Source organism: Anastrepha obliqua, chromosome 4 (assembly GCF_027943255.1).
Source record: "Anastrepha obliqua isolate idAnaObli1 chromosome 4, idAnaObli1_1.0, whole genome shotgun sequence".
NCBI lineage: Eukaryota > Metazoa > Arthropoda > Insecta > Diptera > Tephritidae > Anastrepha > Anastrepha obliqua.
The window spans coordinates 97,095,352-97,116,738 of record NC_072895.1 but is presented as its reverse complement, the minus strand read 5'-3'; the positions used below and the strand labels follow the sequence as shown (position 1 = coordinate 97,116,738).

Sequence of the window (21,387 nt, the reverse complement as noted above, 5' to 3'; positions counted from 1 at the left end):
CTGTTAATATGTGAAACAAAAAAGCGCATGACGCGATGGCTCTTGCAGTTATTTACAGGTGCATTGAGAAAAAAAAAGAAAAAAATGTGTTTTGAATAATTCACTTTTTATTTGCCAATGACGGTTCATTTTTGAAACACCATAAATTCTTCTACAAAATTTTTATTAACACTTGACATTTTTCCGCTTACTCTTACCTCGACGACGGTCAGTAAAAAAATGAGAAAATCCACAAACTGCGCCACTTACTAGCAACAAATCCCTGGTAAATGAAAATATTCAATTACGTGGAATTTGTGCCCGCACTTCGCCATACACAAAAGATTTTCGCCAAATTGCAACAAATCGCTGGGATTTGTGCTTTGTTTATGGTCAGCGTTAGGCTGACATCATTTAATAGATTACCCTTTGGTGAGACTGCATAGAATTCAGCATTCATTCACTTGTTACGCTTGTCATTGTAGCATATTTGAATTTTTAAGGCGAACAAAATTTCGGACGTGGAAAAGGTTCTTATGACTTTGGGAATGATCAAGACTGGTTTTTGACTTTTCCAAAGCTATAAATGTTTTTGAATCTTTATGAAAATGTTTTCGAAATGCGCCAGTCAGTCGGTTCTTACACTTCCACATTGGTACATCAATATAAACATGTCTAGCATGACTGAAGCTCACCCAAGCGGACTTCATCATTTTCTCTTCAGTTGGTCTGCACTGCAAAGAACTCGAATGAGGCTGCTAGGTTTTAAAACCTTTCATTCAGTTTGCTAGCTGTGAAATTTTTAGCTGTTAGCATTTGGAAAAATTTATCCACATTTTTTTCATTTCCAAACTTTTGAACGATTATTAGAATACAATTAAAGGGACTGTGGGGCAATTGCTATAATGGGAATTATTTTTTCCAGTAAATAATATCCCGCGCCATCTGATCTCTCTCAAAGAGAAAAATATTCAAAATAGTAAACGGTCATAGAACCAGTAAAAACTTGCATGATTCACAGGTAGCTGATACTTGGTTTACTTCGAAAATTAGAAGTGAAGTAAAAATGGGAAATTCTGGATATGGCGCATACTCGAAGCACATTCTGTAGAGTCAAAAGTAGGTTTACATATTTCTTCGATATCTACTTTTTGACGTGATAACGTCTTATAATTCGATTTAACAGGCTGCACGCACGAAAAAATGTGTCCTTACCTTGCTCATTAGTGTTACCTTGCTCATTGCCGTTACCTTGCTCATATGTCGTTACCTTGCTCATTGCCGTTACCTTGCTCATTGCCGTTACCTTGAATGAACTGCAAGCGAAAGCGCGGAACGAACGACAGAGCAAACAAAGCAAACGAACGGCAACGTTCGACATCTTGCTCTCTCCTACTTAAGTGAGCGTATATGTGTATGTATATGCGCATATGTACATATGTATATAAATTCACGTATTTGTATTTGCATATGCCTTCTTATTGAGTATTATTAATTTGATTTACTTGAAGAATTTAAAATAAAACCAAGTTTGTTAATAATACCTGTTGTTTTAATGTTATTATTATTTTTTGACGTGATTATGTTATGTTATGTTATGTTATGTTATGTTATGTTATGTTATGTTATGTTATGTTATGTTATGTTATGTTATGTTATGTTATGTTATGTTATGTTATGTTATGTTATGTTATGTTATGTTATGTTAAAGTATATTAAGTTATGTTAATCTTAACTCATTCTCTATATCCATACAAAATATCTATCAAACAAATAAAATTAAAATTTTCTTTTGAAAAATGCAACCATTCAATTAGTATTTCCTTATGACGTTATCACGTTAAACTATCGTCAGTAAACCGACTTTACAGACAACCTCTTTTTTATTTAGATTTACTTTTTTCAATGCGAAATTATATTTTGCGATTTTATATACTTGTACATAAGTACATTGTAACCAACTATGCTGGATCAGCTCTTTGCTAAAATTTTGCGTAGGAGGACGTCAAAACTAATAATTTTTGCTAATTATCAGAAATTATCAGCTCAGCGAACTCAACTAATTTACATAAATCTTATGCATGAAAGCCATTATACAAACTTACATATAAGTGAGATAAGTATCCATTGATTATCAAACTTTTCCCTAGCTAAGTAGGATCACAGACCCGCACAGAGTGTCAGCTTTCGAAAACTGGAGTGCCACATTCAACATTCAGCAAAACAACTCGATGAAAAAATATCAAAAAGGCAATAAATGGTAAAAAGAATAAATGGAAATTCGATTAGTAAAATGTAAATTACTAAATTTACTTCCACAAAAAATATTTGCTTTAAAGGAATTTTAATTTTCATTTATGTTTACGACATTCTGTAGCCGACAACTATTTAAGTTGATGCTTTCCATTTCAATTCAACCGGGCTATTCGGGTCATGTTCTTCGATTTCGATGTAATTCAAATATGTTGCTCTCTGGTCAAAATAATGAGACACGTATTTTTTTGTTCGCCCGAAAGAATTTTTTTTCAAGAGTTATCGGCAATTTTGTTTTTCGGCTCAAACTCGATTTTTTTAAATTATACAATATAAGAAAAAGTTTTTTTTAAATGCTCATAACTTTGTCAAAAATAAACCGATTTTAATAATTTTGGGTTCAAAACGATCGTAATTACTTACACGAGCGATTTCATGTAGAAACAGTTGCAAAAACGTATTTGAAATTTTTTTATAATATTTTGCAAAAAACAAAAAGTGCGAAACAGGTTTTTTACTCAACAATTCATTACTCAAAAACAACTCATTTTAGCTACTGGGCATTCAGCTTAATTGAAGTTTGAGGTGTCCTCTTGATTTGGAAAAAGTTATAAAAAAAAAATACACTTTTTGAAATATTGAATTTCGAAAAAATTTCATTTTTTTTTTCTTTTTTGCTAAATAAAAAATTTTCAACTACTTTTTTTCAATTTTTTCGACATTAAGTCGCTCCTGTAAGTAATGACGATTATTTTGAACCCAGTATTATTAAAATCGGTTCATTTTTGACTAAGTTATGGGCATTTAAAAAAAAATATTTCTTATACATATAATTTAAAAAAATCGATTTTGAGCCGAAAAACAAAATTGCCGATAACTCTTGAAAAAAAATTCTTTCGGGCGAACAAAAAAATACGTGTCTCATTATTTTGACCAGAGAGCAACATATTTGAGTTACATCGAAATCGAAGAACATGACCCGAATAGCCCGGTTGAATTGAAATGGAAAGCATCAGTTGTATGCCCTGTCAACGGCCCTTCTACAAAATTGTATGTAGAAGCTAATGTTGCTAGCTTGCGCAATGATGAAAACATTAACTGGCTCTGCTTGTAGATCAGCTAATTTGTTAGAATATTTTGTTTACAATTAAATATGCAATGCAATTTTTCTCTTTCTTTTAATGAGTTCATTTCTGAAGTACTGTAAAATCAGCATCGCCTGATGAACAAATCAGTTATGATTAATGGGAAGTTGCTGCGCCGTGAATTCACAAGTAAGCGTGTGAGTAAATGTATAGCTACATAATGTTTAGATGGAGTTCAAAGTCAGCATAATATTTGAGTTATTGAATACAATATTTATTTTATTTATCAAAGAGACGACCACACAAGTTCTTCAACAGTTGATATTTTGCCCACTAAGTTGAGTAATCGTGTAATCAGCAATTTTTAGGGAAATGCTATTTGAATGTGGATGTTATGCCGAAAAGTCCGAAACTATTCAGGCAAATTTTATTGCAAAGATGGGCTACTGCAGAGCTGTATTTCATAAATAATGAACCTTTACTATTTCTAATAAAAGAAAAAACAATTGAAAAATATTGAACGGTGCTCATACAATTTTTAGAAAGAGGTCAGGCGGACGTTTATGTAGAAGTCATTTCATTATCTATTACACTTGTCAACGCAAATTTCCATATTCCACAGAAAGAAAACTTGAACTCTTTCGTCAAATACAAACCAGCGTGCCAGCGATGTGGGCGTGGGCGCAAATGAGCGAAAATGGTGGCAGTGATGTGAACCGATCACGACTACATCAACCAGCCGGGCAGAGGCACCCACCCCATTAAGAGACCGGACATTCCTGATGCATGCGCTCAAATCATAGTCCTTAGTTCTTTTGTAGGGATCGTCATCAAAATAATCAGCTCTCTTCCGAAGCTTTGTTGTCGTTTTTATTGGGGATGGATTTTTACGTGGCGGCTCCCAAACCCAGCGTACAACCGATATCCTCGTATGCTTCGCCTGCTTACATTAGCTCGCTCTCAAACGGGGATTGGGGAGCTTGAACAGTATGCAGAAGAATCGTCTTGAGCACTCCCAAGTGAAGGGCAATCAGGGACTTTCCCTACTTGCGTGGATCTACCTGTCTAGTTTGCAAATATCAAATATTACTGATGCACGACGCCATTAGCAAAAATTATAAATCTTCCGATAAGGTGATTCTATATACATAAAATAATGCTTTACCCAATGGTTTGTAATTTATAAATACAAACTTAATAGAGACACCCTCACATATACCCTCTAGAAAAAATCTGAAATAGTACGGCAAATTTCTAGTTGACATGGCAAAGTGAAACAGAATCACAGTCGAAGAGTAAAATTAAAAAGTTTTCTTATCGCATAATACAACCGTGACTTTGTGAGTTAACCCACGGCTTCGGATACAGCGAGCTGCTGGTTCAAGCCGGGTTGAGTGCAAATGCCAAAACAAATATATACAATACAATAATAATAACATGTAAGGAAGTGCTAAACTCGGGCGCGCACATTTTAGTAAAATTTAATGCGTGCTGGCTGTCAATTTTTGGAATCAAACAAGCTCATAGACAATGAGAGTTATAAGTTATACATCCGACAGAAGGACGAAAATTTAGTCTTAGCATACAAAAGTGGGATTCTCTTCTATGCTACTGTCCGGCTCTCTCGAAAACTAGACGGTGATACCTGGTTGCTCTCGGTTTTAAAGGACTAAAATCTATCCCTGAACTGGTACTTGAGCGATTCCTTAAATTCGCGACTACCATGCGCATCTTGAATGATGCATATTTTCGCTAAAGAAAAAAAAGAAGGATTCTAATCTGTATCGCTATGCACCAAAATGGTCTCTGCGTGGCTTCGGCCAGCCAGTATGGCCTAACCTACAAAAGTGGGCGCGGCTTTCGTACGATTCCAAAAACCTTTTATGGTTCTAAATGAGGAGATGCGGAGCAATACGCGTACCAAGTTTGGGAGAGTTTGGTTAAGTCATTATGAAGATACACGCGTTTATCCAAGAGTGGGCGTGGCACCTATCTATTCTATTTTTTCAAATTTTACTGGTGTCGTACTGTTTTTTGTTGCTCATTATTTGTATTGAATTTGAGTAGTTATGAGTCGATTTTTTATTTTTTTTTTTTTTTCAAAATAAACGTTATATGGGAGGTGGGGAGTTATTGACTGATATCTTTCATATCTATCTTGGATAAAAAGTACTATATATATCAAGTTTCATTGAAATATAATACACTAATTTTTGCTCGAGCTATCGTGCGGCCTTCGTAGCCAAATGGCTTGGTGCCTAACTACCATTCGAAGGACGTAGGTTCGAGTCACAACAAAATTAAAAAAGATGTTTTCTAATAACGGTTGAATCCCTAGGCAGACATAGGCAAACCTCCGAGTGTATTTTTGCTTAAAATTGTGGGTCCCTCCATTTGACGAACGACATCGAGATGCACACCAACGTGAAGTCCTCTCTTATGTACGATTGTGAAATCTGGAACCTTGCAGCCTCTGACCTCCAAACGCTCTAGGTTTTCACCAATCGTTGTCTACGCGAAATATTGGAAATTTTCTGGTCCGACACGATCTCAAAAATTGACCTGTGGAATCGATGTAACCAGATACCAATGCGCCTGGATATCATGGAAAGGAAATGGGGCTGGCTCGGGCACGTTTTAAGAAGAGACCAAACCGATATCACCCGCAGCCGTCGTAGCTGCAGGCCAGCACTGTCATGGAGGAGGAATCTGGAAGCTGACATATTCAACACCAACAAAATGTGGAGTGAAATCAAGAGGTTGACGCACCCAAAAAGGGTGTACGCGTCAATTATATAGGCTTATATATTTACATATATATATATAGTGCGCATGGACGGACGGGCCGACATGACTAAATAGACTCCACTCATCATTCTGTACACTCGGAGGTTTTGCCATTGCCTGCCGAGGAGAGACCGCTATTAGAACAAGTTTTTTCTATCATTTGGTGTTTCGTGCCCAAGTTTTGGGGTATTTTTGTGTATGTATATATGTGTACTCGTATGTATGATATACAGTAGAAGCCCGATAAGTATATTACAATTGGAAAATTTCAGCAATGATTGCACTTAGCGAAAAATTGCACTTTTACGAATTTCTCCTGTGGATCGAGGAATACCTAGGGAAAAATATTTTAACTCTATTCAATGCAATTAATGAGCTCAAAAGGTCGATATTCAAGAAAAATGAACACATATTTATTGAAATGAATACAAAGAGATCAATGCGGAAGGACATATGAGTGTGTGCTCCAAAATTCAATTAATATATTTTTTTTGGAAAAACTTTGTTATTTTCGATTGCGTTTTCTCGTAACACTTTTCAAGTGCTTTTGATCGGATATCATGCAAACAAGCGATCTGATTGAATGACAGTACATCGTTCTGTTCACCCCATTTCAAAATTGTATTGACACAGCCAAAAATCGATTCATGCTGGACTTTTTCGGTTGTTTCTTCTTGGGTAGTACCTTCGGGTTCATTGGCTTCACTATCACCTTCATCTACTCCTAATTCCAAAACCCAATTGCGGATTTCATCTGTGTCTGCTTCACCCACATAGTTTTCGACCATCTCATTTAACCGTTGTATTCCTCCAACAAAAAGGGGGTCGTCAATTTCGATATCCAATGGCATATCGTCTGGATTAGCAGCATTTAGCGATCGTTTCAGGGAGCAATTTCCCCCATGCTTGGCTCAACATGATCACGGCGGTTTTCAAATCAATTTTCTTGAATAGTTCATGTAATGAAGAATCTTTTTCACTAATTATGGTTTCCATTAGCAATGTTTTGTATTGAATTTTTGTCAAGTTAATAACACCTTGATCCATTGGCTGTAAAATCGCTGTGCAATTGGCCGGAAAATACATCACTTCGATCTCACCACAAACTAATTCTTCTTCGGGCGGATGAGATGGGGCTTGATCCAACAAGAGTAATGCTTTGGGTGGAACATCATTTTCTTTGGCGAATTTTTTCACTTCTTCGACAAAATTATCAAAGAACCACTTTTTGAAAATATCCCGCGTCATCCAAGCAGTCTTGTTGCTAGCATAATTCACCGCTAGACGAAAATTTTAAAACAACGCGGATTCATAGATTTGCCGATCGTTAATGGTTTTATTTTGTGGCTGCCATCACCATTTGCACACAAAAGAACACTGATTCGATCTTTTGAAACTTTGTTGCCTGGAGCACTTTTTTCATCTTTCGAAACGTAGGTTTTATTTGGCAAAAGTTTCCAAAAGAGCCCCGTTTCATCAGCATTATATATTTGTGATGTTACATATCCTTTTTCAGCGATTTTCGCCGTCAATTTTTCCTTAAATGGCTCAATGGCTTCTGGATCACAAGATAATGATTCACCAGTAACAGTCAAATAGCGAAGTCCGAAGCGTTTCTTGAATCGCGAAAACCATCCATCACTTGCATTGAATTGTTCTCCACTCTTTTTTATTTCATCAAATATTTTTAATGCTTTGCTTTTCAATATCAAGGTAGAAACAGGAGCATTTCGTCGCCGCGGATTCATGAAAAACTGGTACAAACGCTTCTCGAGCTCTGGATGATTGCCAAACCGCAAAGTTTTCCGTTTATTTTCAAGTGAAAATGAATTGTATGCATTTTCTTTTAATGAACGGAATTGTTTTTTATTCGACAAATCGTTGCTCAATCAACTTTGTATTCGAATGCAAGATCTCGTTGTTTAACGCCTTTTTCAATTTTTTGGAGAATCTCATCTCTTTCTTTCAATGTAAGAAAATGTAGATTCCTTTTCACTTTTCCCATGATTTTATTTGATGAAAGCAAAAAAAAAATGATTCAAACTCCGAACGATTGTTTTACTCTCAAGAACCAGCTTGAAACTAACGCGTGTTGAATGTCACAAACGATTCGATGCCATATTTTATGATATCAGCGCTACAATTTTACAGTTATTTGTAAAAATCAAAAATCACAAAGCGTGAGAACAGTGTTTTTGGTCGCAATAATTCCGAGAACCATAACTGTGCATAGCTATAAAGCTGTGTCTTCGCGCGTGATGAACGTAAATACATTGCCGTATTAAGTAAACAATTTCTTCGAACAAGAATTCTTTTGCACCCGAAAATTGCAATTTTTCATTGCTCTTTTCGAGTTTTCTATGGACTCAAAATCGAATTGTACTTTCCGCGAAATTGCAGTTATCGGTATTGCACTTATCGGGCTTCTACTGTATTTATATGTGAAAAAAAATTATAATACCCTTATGCGGGCTGGCAAGCTGTTTGTATGTTGTTTTTTAATCAGTAATGCACCGAAATTTCATTTCTCATATTTAACCCTTTGGTCACGGAGCCGGTATTCGAGTGCGCAGTAGAGAAAATAAATACATTGAACGTTATAAAAACTAAGGTTTTTTTAACACAAGAACAAATTTTCATAAAATCAAAAACTATTTATAAACAAACAAATTGAAAAAAAAAAACACAACACAACACACAAAAGAAGTTGGGTTGTATTGGACTATGAATAAGTTCGTGCGGTTTTACAACAGATGGCGTAACTTGATTATTATTCCATCGATCCACATTTCCAAACATTCATTGGAGAGCTACTGTCGTAAGGCACAAACGTCAGTATAAGTTTTTTATTTGAAGCGTAAACAACAATATTTTTACCACACTTGAAAATGTCGAATTTCGTGCCAAATAATGTGTTTTTGCGGGGAATTCTTCTTCATTATTTTAATATGAAGAAAAAAGCAGCCGAAAGTCATCGTATCTTGGTGGAAGTTTATGGTGAGCATGCTCTAGTTGAGCGAATGTGCCAGAAGTGGTTTGCACGCTTTAAAAGTGGTGATTTTGGCTTGGAAGACGAAGAACGCGAGGGTGCGCCGCCAAAGTTCATGGATACCGAATTGGAGGAATTGCTCGATCAAGATCCGGCTCAAACGCAAGAAGAGGTTGCAAAAACTTTGGGAGTTGATCAATCAACCATTTCCAAACGTTTAAAAGCCATGGGAATGATCCGAAAGGTAGGCCATTGGGTGCCGTATGAATTGCAGCCAAGAGACGTTGAACGCCGTTTTATGGCATGCGAACAACTGCTTCAACGGCACAAAAGAAAGGGTTTTTTGCATCGAATTGTGACTGGCGATGAAAAGTGGGTCCATTACGACAATCCAAAACGTCGGGCAACGTATGGATACCCTGGCCATGCTTCAACATCGACGTCGGCGCAGAATATTCATGGCCTGAAGGTTATGCTGTGTATCTGGTGGGACCAGCTGGGTGTTGTGTATTATGAGCTACTGAAACCGAATGAAACGATTACGGGGGATGTCTACCGACGACAATTGATGCGTTTGAGCCGAGCACTGCGAGAAAAACGGCCGCAATACGCCGATAGACACGACAAAGTTATTTTGCAACATGACAATGCTCGGCCACATGTTGCACAAGTGGTCAAAACATACTTAGAAACGCTCAAATGGGATGTCCTACCCCACCCGCCGTAAGTCCAGACCTTGCGCCATCCGATTACTATCTCTTCCGATCGATGCAACATGGCCTGGCTGACCAGCACTTCCGTAATTACGATGAAGTCAAAAAATGGATCGATTCGTGGATTGCGGCAAAACCGACCGAATTTTTCACAAAGGGAATCCGTGAATTGCCAGAAAGATGGGAAAAAGTAGTAGTAAGCGATGGACAATACTTTGAATATTAAATTTGTAACCATTTTACGTCAATAAAGTTTCAAATTTCGAAAAAAAACCGCACGAACTTATTCATAGTCCATTTATATTCCGGCTTTGTGTGGTATCGTTGAAAGTGACAAAGTAATGCCGTCATGTTCTGTCTTACCAGATTAACAGTAATATTCGTCAGAACTGTCACTATCTAACGAATCATCTCTAGATCGCTTAGCCATCGAGCGTAGGATAAAATATATAAAAGTCCTGTGTATTCCCCTGGCAGTGATCCGGAGAGACTGTATCGAAGAACTGAAATTCGTTCTGATTACCGTCATCTCACTTCGTAAGTTTACATTATAAGTAAGAAAAGACATCACCTAAATGTCTTTGAATGAAAACGTGATTCTTTTACTAAACATATATGTACGTATCTTACCGCTCAGAACGATAGACGTCACGAGCCTTACAGCTACGAACTAATTTGGGCGGCTAAATGCCGACATTCGTTAGTAACGGTAAAACGGCTTGGGCGGCTATATGCCAACACTCGTCCCTAAAGAGTTAAACTGATTCGGAACTATCAACAAATGGGAGTAGCAGAAGATGAATGCCCCTTCCTGGGGCATCGAAGCATAAAAATCATCCGTTGCTTATTTCGAAAAGCAGACGAAACATAAACTGTTCATGATTCCAAATTCGACACAAGTGCACTAGTTCGGGACTACTTGTAATATGTAGATTTCCCTGCAGGAAATTAATAACACTACCTGCAAAATGTCAGATAACTGTGTTATGAGAGTTTCGTTTAAAATTCATTTCTGTGAAATCAGATATACACAAAATTAGTTGAAGGGAGTTTAGCGATACATAACAGATAAGTTATCTATGCACATGATAGACGGGTATTTAAAGTGGTATGACTCAGCTTTCGTGATATTTCGACTAAGGTATGCGATACGATCGTTTCTGATAGTATTGAATGTATGACTAGTAACTGCATGCAAATAGGAGGGCCCTTTTACGTACATATATATTTATATTTTTGTGTATATAAATTACATAGTTGTGTACATAATTAGTTACATAAACAATAAGTGAACCTGTTTTATATCTTAACTTCTACTGCATATCTTATCAATGAATAGTTTGCTTTTTTTGTTGATATACACTTACGCCGCTAAATCCACAACGCATACATACAAATGCACATACAAAACAAAATGAGTCAAGTGCAGGCGTGTGTGGCATACTTGTATTCTACCAAACTAGCGCCAAATTACTTTACATAGGGGGTTTTTCGAAGAGCTTGAGAACTTAAAATGGTTATTCAAAACTCAAATATTGAATCGAAATTTTTTTCGTTATAATCTGGTAGATAATTTGATGGCATTTACTCTTTGAGTATGATATCTGATATACCACCTCTCCAGGTCTCCAGCGAAAAAAAAAATCGATTTTTTTTTTTTGCATAATTTTGTTGTATGTGTATGCGAGAATACGCCACAGAAAGGATTTTTTGAAAATCGCATTTTTTCACATTTTTCTGGGCACCGAAGTGTACCCTCCTCCGGCCGTTTTATCATAAACTTTATCTTTAAACGCGTTTCCCCGAAAATCGTGTTTTTTAAGCATTTTGGTCACACTTTTCATAGTAGTTATACTCCGATTTCAATGGTTTTGGTCTTAAAAGGTTCGGAAAACTTACCGCTAAGTTTCCCCGTGTACGATTTTTGAAATTTTTTTTCATTCCATTTTTATAACCTTTTAAAGTTCAAAAAATGAGCAAAAAAAAATTTTTTTTGCAAATTGTTGCATAACTTTTGAAAAAAATTAAAAAAAAAAAATCTGTCACGGGAAAACTTAACCAGGGCAACTCTGAAGACAACGCATATCTAATTTTTGCTTTCTGATTACCCAGGTGGAAAAACCGTGACCAAAATGGAGACCTGTTTCGTTTGGAGGTGGACGTCTTCAGCGCCATTTCAAGGTCGCGGGTGTTAATTTTTTTCAAAGTCAAAACCATTTTTTAAAAGCCAAGACATGTACCTTTAAAATAAAAAAAAAAATTTTTTTTTTTTAAATATTCACAGGATTTGTCACAATCAATCCCCAAAAAAAACCCTTCATTTCAGGGCCTCGAGACCAGAAGACCCCCTTAAACAAAAAGTTCCCGGATATATTCGGAAAATTCAAAATACAAGTTTATTCCTCAAAAGTTATATTATCGTCTTCAATGTACTCCCCATCAACTGCAACGCACTTACGCCAGCAATTGATCCAGCTCTCGAAACATGCCTGAAACTCTATTTTCGGTATAACCATCACAACCGACTTCGATTTTTCCATTACATTCTATCGGTTCTTAAAACGCGTTTCCCATACTAGTAGATTCGATCAAAGAGAAAAATCAGGCGAATTCGATGGCTGTTGGATGGTAATCTTTTCGTTCTTCGTCCAAAATTCACGGATAATGAAGATGACTGTGGGAAGTTGTATTATCAACTAGCAAAATCCGCTAGTTGTTTTTCCACAAATCTTTTCTTTTTTGGCGAATTAGTTCACGTTAACGTCTCATTTCTCATAACACGAAAATAATAGTCCTTATTAACTGTCTGACTTTCTGGCAAAAATTCGTGGTGTACAATACCGTTGTAATCCATAATAATCGTGAGCATCGCTTTCGCATTGGTTTGTATTACTAGGTTTTTTTCTTTTGGTATTGGTTCATCCGGAACTCTTCAATCAGTCATCTGATGCCTGGATTGAGTGTCGTACTCATAAACCCAAGTCTGGTCTCCAGTAATGATGCATTTGATGAATGTTGGGTCGGGCACAGTCTTGCAAAACATGTCATTGGCGATATCAACGCCATTCCATTTTTGCATGGGATTCAGTTCCTTTGTCACCAACTTTGCAGCAAACGGCATAAACCCAAATTAGTAATTATAATGTCGTGAATGGATCCATAATCAATGTTGAAGTCTTCTGTCTGCTCTCTGATGGTTAATTTGTGGTTATTGATACACTTTTCTGTCCTGCCACTACGTTCGTCATCCTCGATGACCTCACGATCTCTTCTGAAGCTTTCGACCTACTCATCAGCAGCTGATTTCTTTGGAGTACCATTACTGAAATAGTTTCACCACCTTTTTGAGGTTTTCGCACCATTTAATCCATTTTTAAGGAAAATTTAATACGAACTCGAACTTGAAAATTCAAATCCATTTTTGAAAATAAAAAAGCGAAAACAATTGCAAAGGTAAATTTATTAAAGGCGGCGTAACTTTTGTCAAATGTCGAGCAATGGCGATACAATGTTGATAAGAATGTTATTTACAGATGTGGCAACCTAACAAAAGAACATAACTCAAATCAGTTGATTTATAGCCTTGATTGTGTGTTGTTCCGGGAACTTGTTGATCAAGGTGTATATCCGTCGCATAGTCCATTGGATGAGGCTAATTTTTGACTACTTTTTCCACTAAATCTGAAAAGGAAATCTAAATGCGCTCAATCAGCAAAAATGCTACGCAAACAATGGTCATTTGGCTTAAATTCATGCACGAGTTGTATTTCATAGGCACGTAAGCCAAGATCCTTACGTAAAATTTTTCTCGTAGTCGTTGCCCTTCGGACCAACAAGTTGAGAACGACGACAAATCGGCGTCTTCTTCAACACTTCGCTAAATTTCCAAGTTTTAACTGATTTGGAAGCTCTAACTGAGTCATGATGACTTGACAAACCTTGTTGAACCAAAATGTCAACACAGTATGCCATTCTCAGCAGTCAAATCATAGTTAAAGAAATCAATAGTTTTCATGCAGCAAAAAAAGAAAAACACACCCGATAGAGATAATACACATATTTACACAATATTTATACCCATGAGCCCTAGTACAGTCGTGCATTATTTTATTGCTTAAAAATAAAATAAATAATTGGCGCGTACACTTCTGTTAGGTGTTTGGCCGAGCTCCTTCTCCTATTTGTGGTGTGCGTCTTGGTGTTGTTCCACAAATGGAGGAACCTACAGTTTCAAGCCGACTCCGAACGACAGATATTTTTATGAGGAGCTTTTTCATGGCAGAAATACACTCGGAGGTTTGCCATTGCCTGCCGAGGGGCGACCGCTATTAGAAAAATGTTTTTATTAATTTTGCTTTCCCGAGATTCGAACCAACGACCTCTCTGTGCATTCCGAATGGTAATCACGCACCAAACCATTCGGCTACGGCGGCCGCCAATTGCTTATTTATAATTGATTGCTTATTCTTTATTAAAATAAAGGTTGTTTTTAATCACCTAAAAGTATCCATGTAGGTATTTTAAAAAATGTTTAGTAGAATGACTAAAAGAATCAACTTTCCATCTCTCCGTCCATAAAGCGTACGCACATTTTACTCCCCGCTCATCGAAAAATAATTAAATTGGGGGCAACCGCACTCAACTTTTGTGTTACGGACAATTTTGAATAAATCGAATTAACTACCTTCTATACTTACAAGGACGTAGCCAAGATTTCGATTTATGGGGGAGCGAGGAAGAGTTCACTAATGCAGTTGAGTTTTATATTTCTGATGTTTGAGTGAAGAAGATTTAAGCAATTTTCAACACTGCTGATTGTTTTTGATATTCGAGAAATGCTGCTCCGTTGAGTGACTAACGCGTATTTCTTCCTTATGGGGTAACTGACCGTATAAAGAACAGGAAGAAGTCATGCATTTATTTACTGATACAAATATAACTATTTAAAAAAGAATTATTAGAGTCTTCCGAACAAAATATGTCATTCATTTGCAATTTAGCAAAAAAACATTCTATGCTTCCCGAACAAAAATTAAAACGTGTATTCATTTAGGGTAGTTAACAACCTCAACTGCAATTTTCACAAAAAAAAAAGGTATATTTTTTTGTACAAAAAAAAAAGGAATTTATTCATTTAGGGTGGCCAGTCACCCCCAGTGAAATTTTTCAAAACAAAACGGAAAATTATATTTTTCCGAACAAACATTTTTTATACGTTTCACTGCCCAACCTTTAAACTCCCATCATTATGGTCACCTCGGTGAAATTAAAAAAAAAATAATTACATCTTTCCGAATAAAAAAATTGTATTTATTCATTTAGGGTGGCCCATTACTTCCAGTGGAATTTTGCAGAAAAAATTTTATATTTTTCCAAAATTAAAATTTGTTTTCACTTAATGTGGCCACTGCAATTTTTCAAAAAAAGTTACATTTATTCGAACAAAAAAAAGAATTTATTCATTTAGGGTGGCCAATCGCCCTCAGTGGAATTTTTCAAAAAAAAAATTTATATTTTTCAAAAAAAAAAAAATTAAAAATAGTTTTCACTTAGGAGGGCCAATCGCCCTCACTGCAATTTCCCAAAAAAAATTAGTATTTTTCCGAACAAAAAATTGTTATTAGCTTAGTGTGGCCAACTATCTCACTGGCCAACCTATAAACTCCCATAAGAAAAATCAAAAATGTAAGGCGAGTGTAACCGCATCTCTTCAATCAGATGCGTACCCCATTAGCTATCTACCATCTGAAGTCTGCCAAAATTTTAAAAGGGTTATTGAAACATAATTCACAGATGACATTGTCGATCAATTATAGGATATTTTTAAGAATTTTGTAATAGTCACTGAAATAGCATAGCACTTTTTACGTATCTCTGAAATGTACATCCATTTACTATATTTATGAATGGAAAAAAGGCAAATCAGGTGAAACCAATTTTCTTTCGAAGAGAATTCCTATATAACTATTTATTTATTTATTATACCGTGTGGCGCAAAATTAATCACTTCATTGGAAGATTTATCACTGTTTGTTTTGACATTTAGGAACTAAACAGCTGCAGTATACAAACAGACAAGCAATGGGCGCGTAAAGATCAAAATAAAGATTTCCATCACGCAAAATCATTTTTTTTTGCTATGTAGTAAAAAAGTTATTCATATCCAAAATTTATGATTAAATGTACACCACCTTTTATAATTCAGCAATATATTTTAATATTTAGTAAAAACATTAAGTAAGTTAGAAAATTTTCATTTATTCCCCATTTGCTACTTTTTTCTTTATATTTTTTGTTTATTTTTTTATTTTTGCCGATGTCAATTATTTACGTTCCAATCACAATTGCTTAGAACTGCTAAATAGTTCTCAGCAATAAACTTGATGTATCGCATACATATCCAGAAAAATGTTAAAAATATTTCAAGTGAAGATAAAACTTTCAAAAATAAAAACATAAATACAGAAACTGCAAAGTAAAAAAAATACGCGATGAAAATATATTTTTGCAGATTTGAATAAAAAAACCAATCTAAATTATTATTTATTATTATTATTATACAAAAATACTTAATATATTTTTTTACAAAGATTGTTTCGATTGTAGTTAATTCGAAAAGTTATCAGATATCACATTTTTGGTCATTTAAATTTGGTATGGAGAGTGTAGATCAAACATAGAGAGATACTAGCAAGTTTTTCGATCCAAATCTTGATATTCCCTAAATCAGTCGCATGAGTGCTTAAACTGTAATATAAAGCCTCATCATTCTTTAGCCTCATCTATTCGCCACTTCCCCGCTCGCTATCTCTATTCTCGAAAAATTTCCATGCGAAAGCAACAACAAAGTTATCGAGCAAGATTCGCTGGCGAGCAAAGGAATGACAAATAGAAGAGGCCTATAATAATATTGCGAATTTATTTCCATTGTGAATGCTGTGCTCCTCAAACTGTTCAATTATTGAATACAAGTTTTGGCCGCAACGAAGCGTCCAACGCTTATGGTGCGCGCAAATTTGCGCACAAATTTCGTGAAATTGGCCTACCATGAATCGAGCGTAGACAACTTAATTCAGAAAAAATCGATTCGCTATTTATGTTAACAACGTAATATTTCGCTCAACAGCCGGTAAGAATTTGTATCAATTGAAGGCAAATGTCTATTCAACTCATTAAATAATATATATTTACTTCCCTATGAGGTGTATTTTACGAACAGTTCGACGGCTAAATTAACAAAAGAGACTGCGGCATCTGTTCATGGAAAATCCGGAAGTGAAAAAAAGAAGCCTTTGCATCCACTGAGAGTAACGGCTTAAGATGGTGTTCTAGTAATTAATGACAGATATGAACTTGGATGAATGGATGAATTTGGTTTCAGCAGAATGTTGTGTCATGGCAAAACAACAGAAGAAAAAAAAGTAACATGGTTCCAAAAATGTATTCTGGTAGAGGGTGCTTGGAGAGTTTTCGTCTGAATTTTATTATAGGAGGGCGGCCACAGTTTTTACCTTTCTGCACATTCTTATGGTGTATCGGCAAAAAAACTATGTCATTTTTACATGTTTGACGTATGATATGCTCACTAGTAGTTCCATGTAAAAAATTACGTGGAGCATTTTTTGGAACACTTTAATCCTCTAACTCCTCAATAGAAGGACCCTTTAGTCACTTTTGTGGTAAAAAGCAAAAACTACTCATAACAAAGGGATAGAACGGGTTAAAATGTACTACAAAAATATTTTCCATAAAATTCTACTATAAAGCTCTTAATACTCCAAAGCTTAAAATGCAACTTAAATGCCACAAATAAATCGAAAAGGAAAATGTGGCTGATAACTTATATACATACATACATATTTTTAATAAAACTTTGAACAAAAAATTTTTCAATATCCGCTAACGAAAGAGAAAAAAAATCATCTCCAGCCAGTTATCAGCCAGTTTGGCGATTCAAAATGTATGAGGAAATTTCATGAACTATATACACTTCTAATGCGACTATCGGTCGAGTAATCGCCAACAAAGCCATGGTAAATTTATTGGCAGCATGCGTTACTGCAAAGTCAGCCAAGGCGACTACATAATATGCACTTATAATTCAAGCACAGGAATTTTTAAATCACCCTGTATATAGATATATACACAAAAAGGCGAAATTCATGAATTTTGGGAAATGCGTGAAATGCTTGGAAAGCAATCAGCTGGCTTTGACATTCGAATCACCAAATGGCAAACAAAAATATAAGTAAATTTTGTTTTTGTACTGCTGCTGCCATCCTTGTATGCATCCACTTTGCTAGCTAATAACCAATATGCCAATATAATATAGTGCCACTCATTACATTGTTACATATTATTTGTTGATTTCCCATTTGATACGCAGGCGAGTAAAGCAGAAGCCTTTTCGGCTCGTGCGCAGGAAACTGCAAACATTTGAAATCGAATCGCATATTTGCAGGAATCATTGGGATGCATGGCAACATCTTCCCTTTTAAATTTTGCATTTAAAAGTTTGGCACCATTGCGGCGCCATGCCTGTTAAACCAAGCGAATTCCCAATTTCGTTTAGATATATAACAACTTTGGCTCCGTGAACTAGTACTCGTATATGTTGTTGTTGTTCTTGTTGTAGCAGTATAAACATTCCCCATACTTACATACGGGTAATGCGCTGGAGCGACAGTCCTTGGCCGGATATCAATTTGAGGCCGGTCGGGTAGCGTAGCAGCGACTGTCGTGGGAGCCGCTTGCTGTCTCGTTTTGAATGCTGAAATTTTTGGTACTGACATCAGTATACGAGCACTTTTGTCCACTAATAAAGCCACTGACTTTTTATAACTCTGCGTAAAACTTCTTTCTGTCTTTCTACCGGAATTATTATTTTGAAATGTTTAAGTAAACAATTTTTAAAAACCTTTCGCGAACTAATCTTTCACAAAAAACTACTATATCTATGGACTTGTATATAGGCGCACTTTGTGTGTGACCAAATTCTGACAGTATGTATGATTTCTCGAAACAAAGCGACACCAGCGCCACCTAGCATATTCAGGAAAACAAATTATAAATCTTCGCGGGCACCTAAATTTCAAATCTTTAACGTAGCCTACTAGACAAACGGACAAACATTTACATTTTTACATAAATATCGGCCAAATGGCCACCGCGGCCTCGGCGGCACACCTCCATCCGATGGTCCAAATTTTCGTTGACGCTGAGGCATAATTGAGGTTCTATGCCGTTAATGTGCCGAATTATCTCATCCTTTAGCTCTTGAATTGTTAATGGCTTATCGGCGTACACCTTTTCTTTCAAATAACCCCAAAGAAAGAAGTCCAACGGTGTCGTTGACGTTTAGGTGTGGTTCACATTGAACAACAGCCCTTGAAATTTAACCACCCTTTATATAGTATATATATTATATATTATATTGTAGTAATATATGCATGTGGATATCGTGCCGGTAGATCGTGCAGTACAGGTGTTCTACAAATGTATATACAAACTAACAACAAATAAGGTCTGCTCTTATCAATGCGTATACGCCCTGGCACACCAATTTATATATGCTTCTACACATGTACATATAAATGTATATATAAGTATGCATGCAGCTATGTATTTATAAAATATATTTACACATATTTGCTTGCCTACCCTGCGCGACATAAAAACCAATAAAAATACACACACATGTATGTATGCATTGGGTATGCACTTGGATACATTAGGCTAACTAACGCTCTTCTGTATGTTCGTTACTATCAAACTAACTCACACATGCATACCTACATTCTTACCAAGGTTTGAGGATTAAGTTACTAATAACTAGCAACAATAACTGTACGAATTCTTTAGTCGCCACTAAACTCAACTACACGCTACGGCACCTATTCGCCTGCGTTGGTGTATTTATGTTGGTTAGTTCGCTTTGGAGCAGCGACACTGGTGGACGAGTTCAATTTTGAGCGCGCTTGCCATTAAGAGTACAGTGAGCGTGGCTGTGTTTCGTGTTGTTGTGTAGTTGTTGCTGTTGATCAGATTTATACGCTAAATGTGTGCCTATGTTGTTGTTTTATTATTTGCATATGTTTAGTTCGCTGAGAAAGCAGACGAATTTGAAGTGTATTTTTTGACCTTTTCTTCGAATGCGCGCAAAAAACTAAACGTTGCATATTTATAAGTGTTTATTAAATTCGGTGTTGTTTTTTGCTTGAACTGAACTAAGAAATTGTGTCATTTGGCGGTTCAATGAATTAATTGAATGAAACTCTGTCGATTGGTTTTGCTGTGAGTGATTCATTTCAAGATATCGAATACAATTTTAAATTTGCTGTGGATAATAAGACATATATATCTTACATGAATATAAGTATATAGAAAGCAAGGGGAATAGGAAGTGCTAAAAAATGGAAATAAAAATAAATTTCTGAAAGTGAGAAATCATTTAATAAATTCAAACAAATTATTGTAATTAGACGTGAAATAATTTTCAATTTGCATACCGAGCGTTTACTATGCATGCGTAAACTGTGTAAAATTATAAACTAGAACAAACAAAAATTGCACAATTAAATAATCATTAAATAACAAATGAAATTGCTTTCAAAACACACTATATAGGATATGTAATAAAGCATGCTAAGTGCTGTGACTATAAATAAAATGAAATTTTAATAAAAAACAGATCAAAACAGAAAAAACTGCTTTAAACTTCTGCGAAAAATAAATTTAACAAAATTTTGTTTATAAATTCACCAATACTGCCGGCATCTTTGCATATCGCATATAAAATCAGAGTAAGTACTTAAATTTTATAGTTCTTCACATTTCAAAAAGCAGCATATATATTAGGGCGGGTCTATTTAAAAATCGCTCATTGCTCTGTGAAAATCGTATTTTAGGGATCAAAATAAGAAACTTTGCCGAAGGACCCATACCTCTAAAACGAATTCTGATGTCCCCCAATTTGGGTCGAACGAAAAATCCCACTTTGACCCATTTAGAGTGCTCCAATCGAGTCCAAATGTATGACCGACCCCCACTAACTTTGGACGGCCGATCCACCCATGCCAGTGGCACACCCCCTGGAACTCCCCTGTTGGTTCCCTATACAATCATTTCAAAATATCACCATTTTTAGCCATTACATGAGAAAAGAAACTAAAAAGTTCAACCCAAATTGGGGGACATCAGAATTCGTTTTAGAGGTATGGTTCCTTCGGCAAAGTTCCTTATTTTGATTCCTAGAATATGATTTTCACAGAGCAATGGGCGATTTTTTTGCCTCCTCACAAATCGACCCGGGTTAATATATATATATATTATTTGGGTGCTTGGCCGAGCTCCTTCTCCTATTTGTGGCATGTGACTTGATGTTGTTCCACAAATGGAGGGACCTACAGTTTGAACCCGACACCGAACGATAGATATTTTTATGAGGAACTTTTTCATGGCAGAAATACACTCGGAGGTTTGCCATTGCCTGACGAGGGGCGCCCGCTATTAGAAACATGTTTTTCTTAATTTTGGTGTTTTACCGAGATTCAAACCTACGTTCTCTCTGTGAATTCCGAAT

The 21,387-nt window shown here is 35.9% G+C and overlaps 1 protein-coding gene across 2 annotated transcripts in view; it reads left to right on the top strand.

Annotated features, from left to right (window-relative positions):
- LOC129244027 (fatty acid 2-hydroxylase) overlaps window positions 1–21,387 on the top strand; it is a 98,334-nt gene that overhangs the window by 14,913 nt on the left and 62,034 nt on the right. Inside the window, exon 1 of one of the 2 annotated variants that reach the window (XM_054881608.1) lies at window positions 19,740–20,608. The exons of the other annotated variant lie outside the window; for it this stretch is intronic. The gene's annotated coding sequence lies outside the window, so the exon portion shown is untranslated. Of the gene's footprint in view, window positions 1–19,739; window positions 20,609–21,387 lie in introns of those variants that run through there. 2 annotated transcript variants of the gene reach the window in all.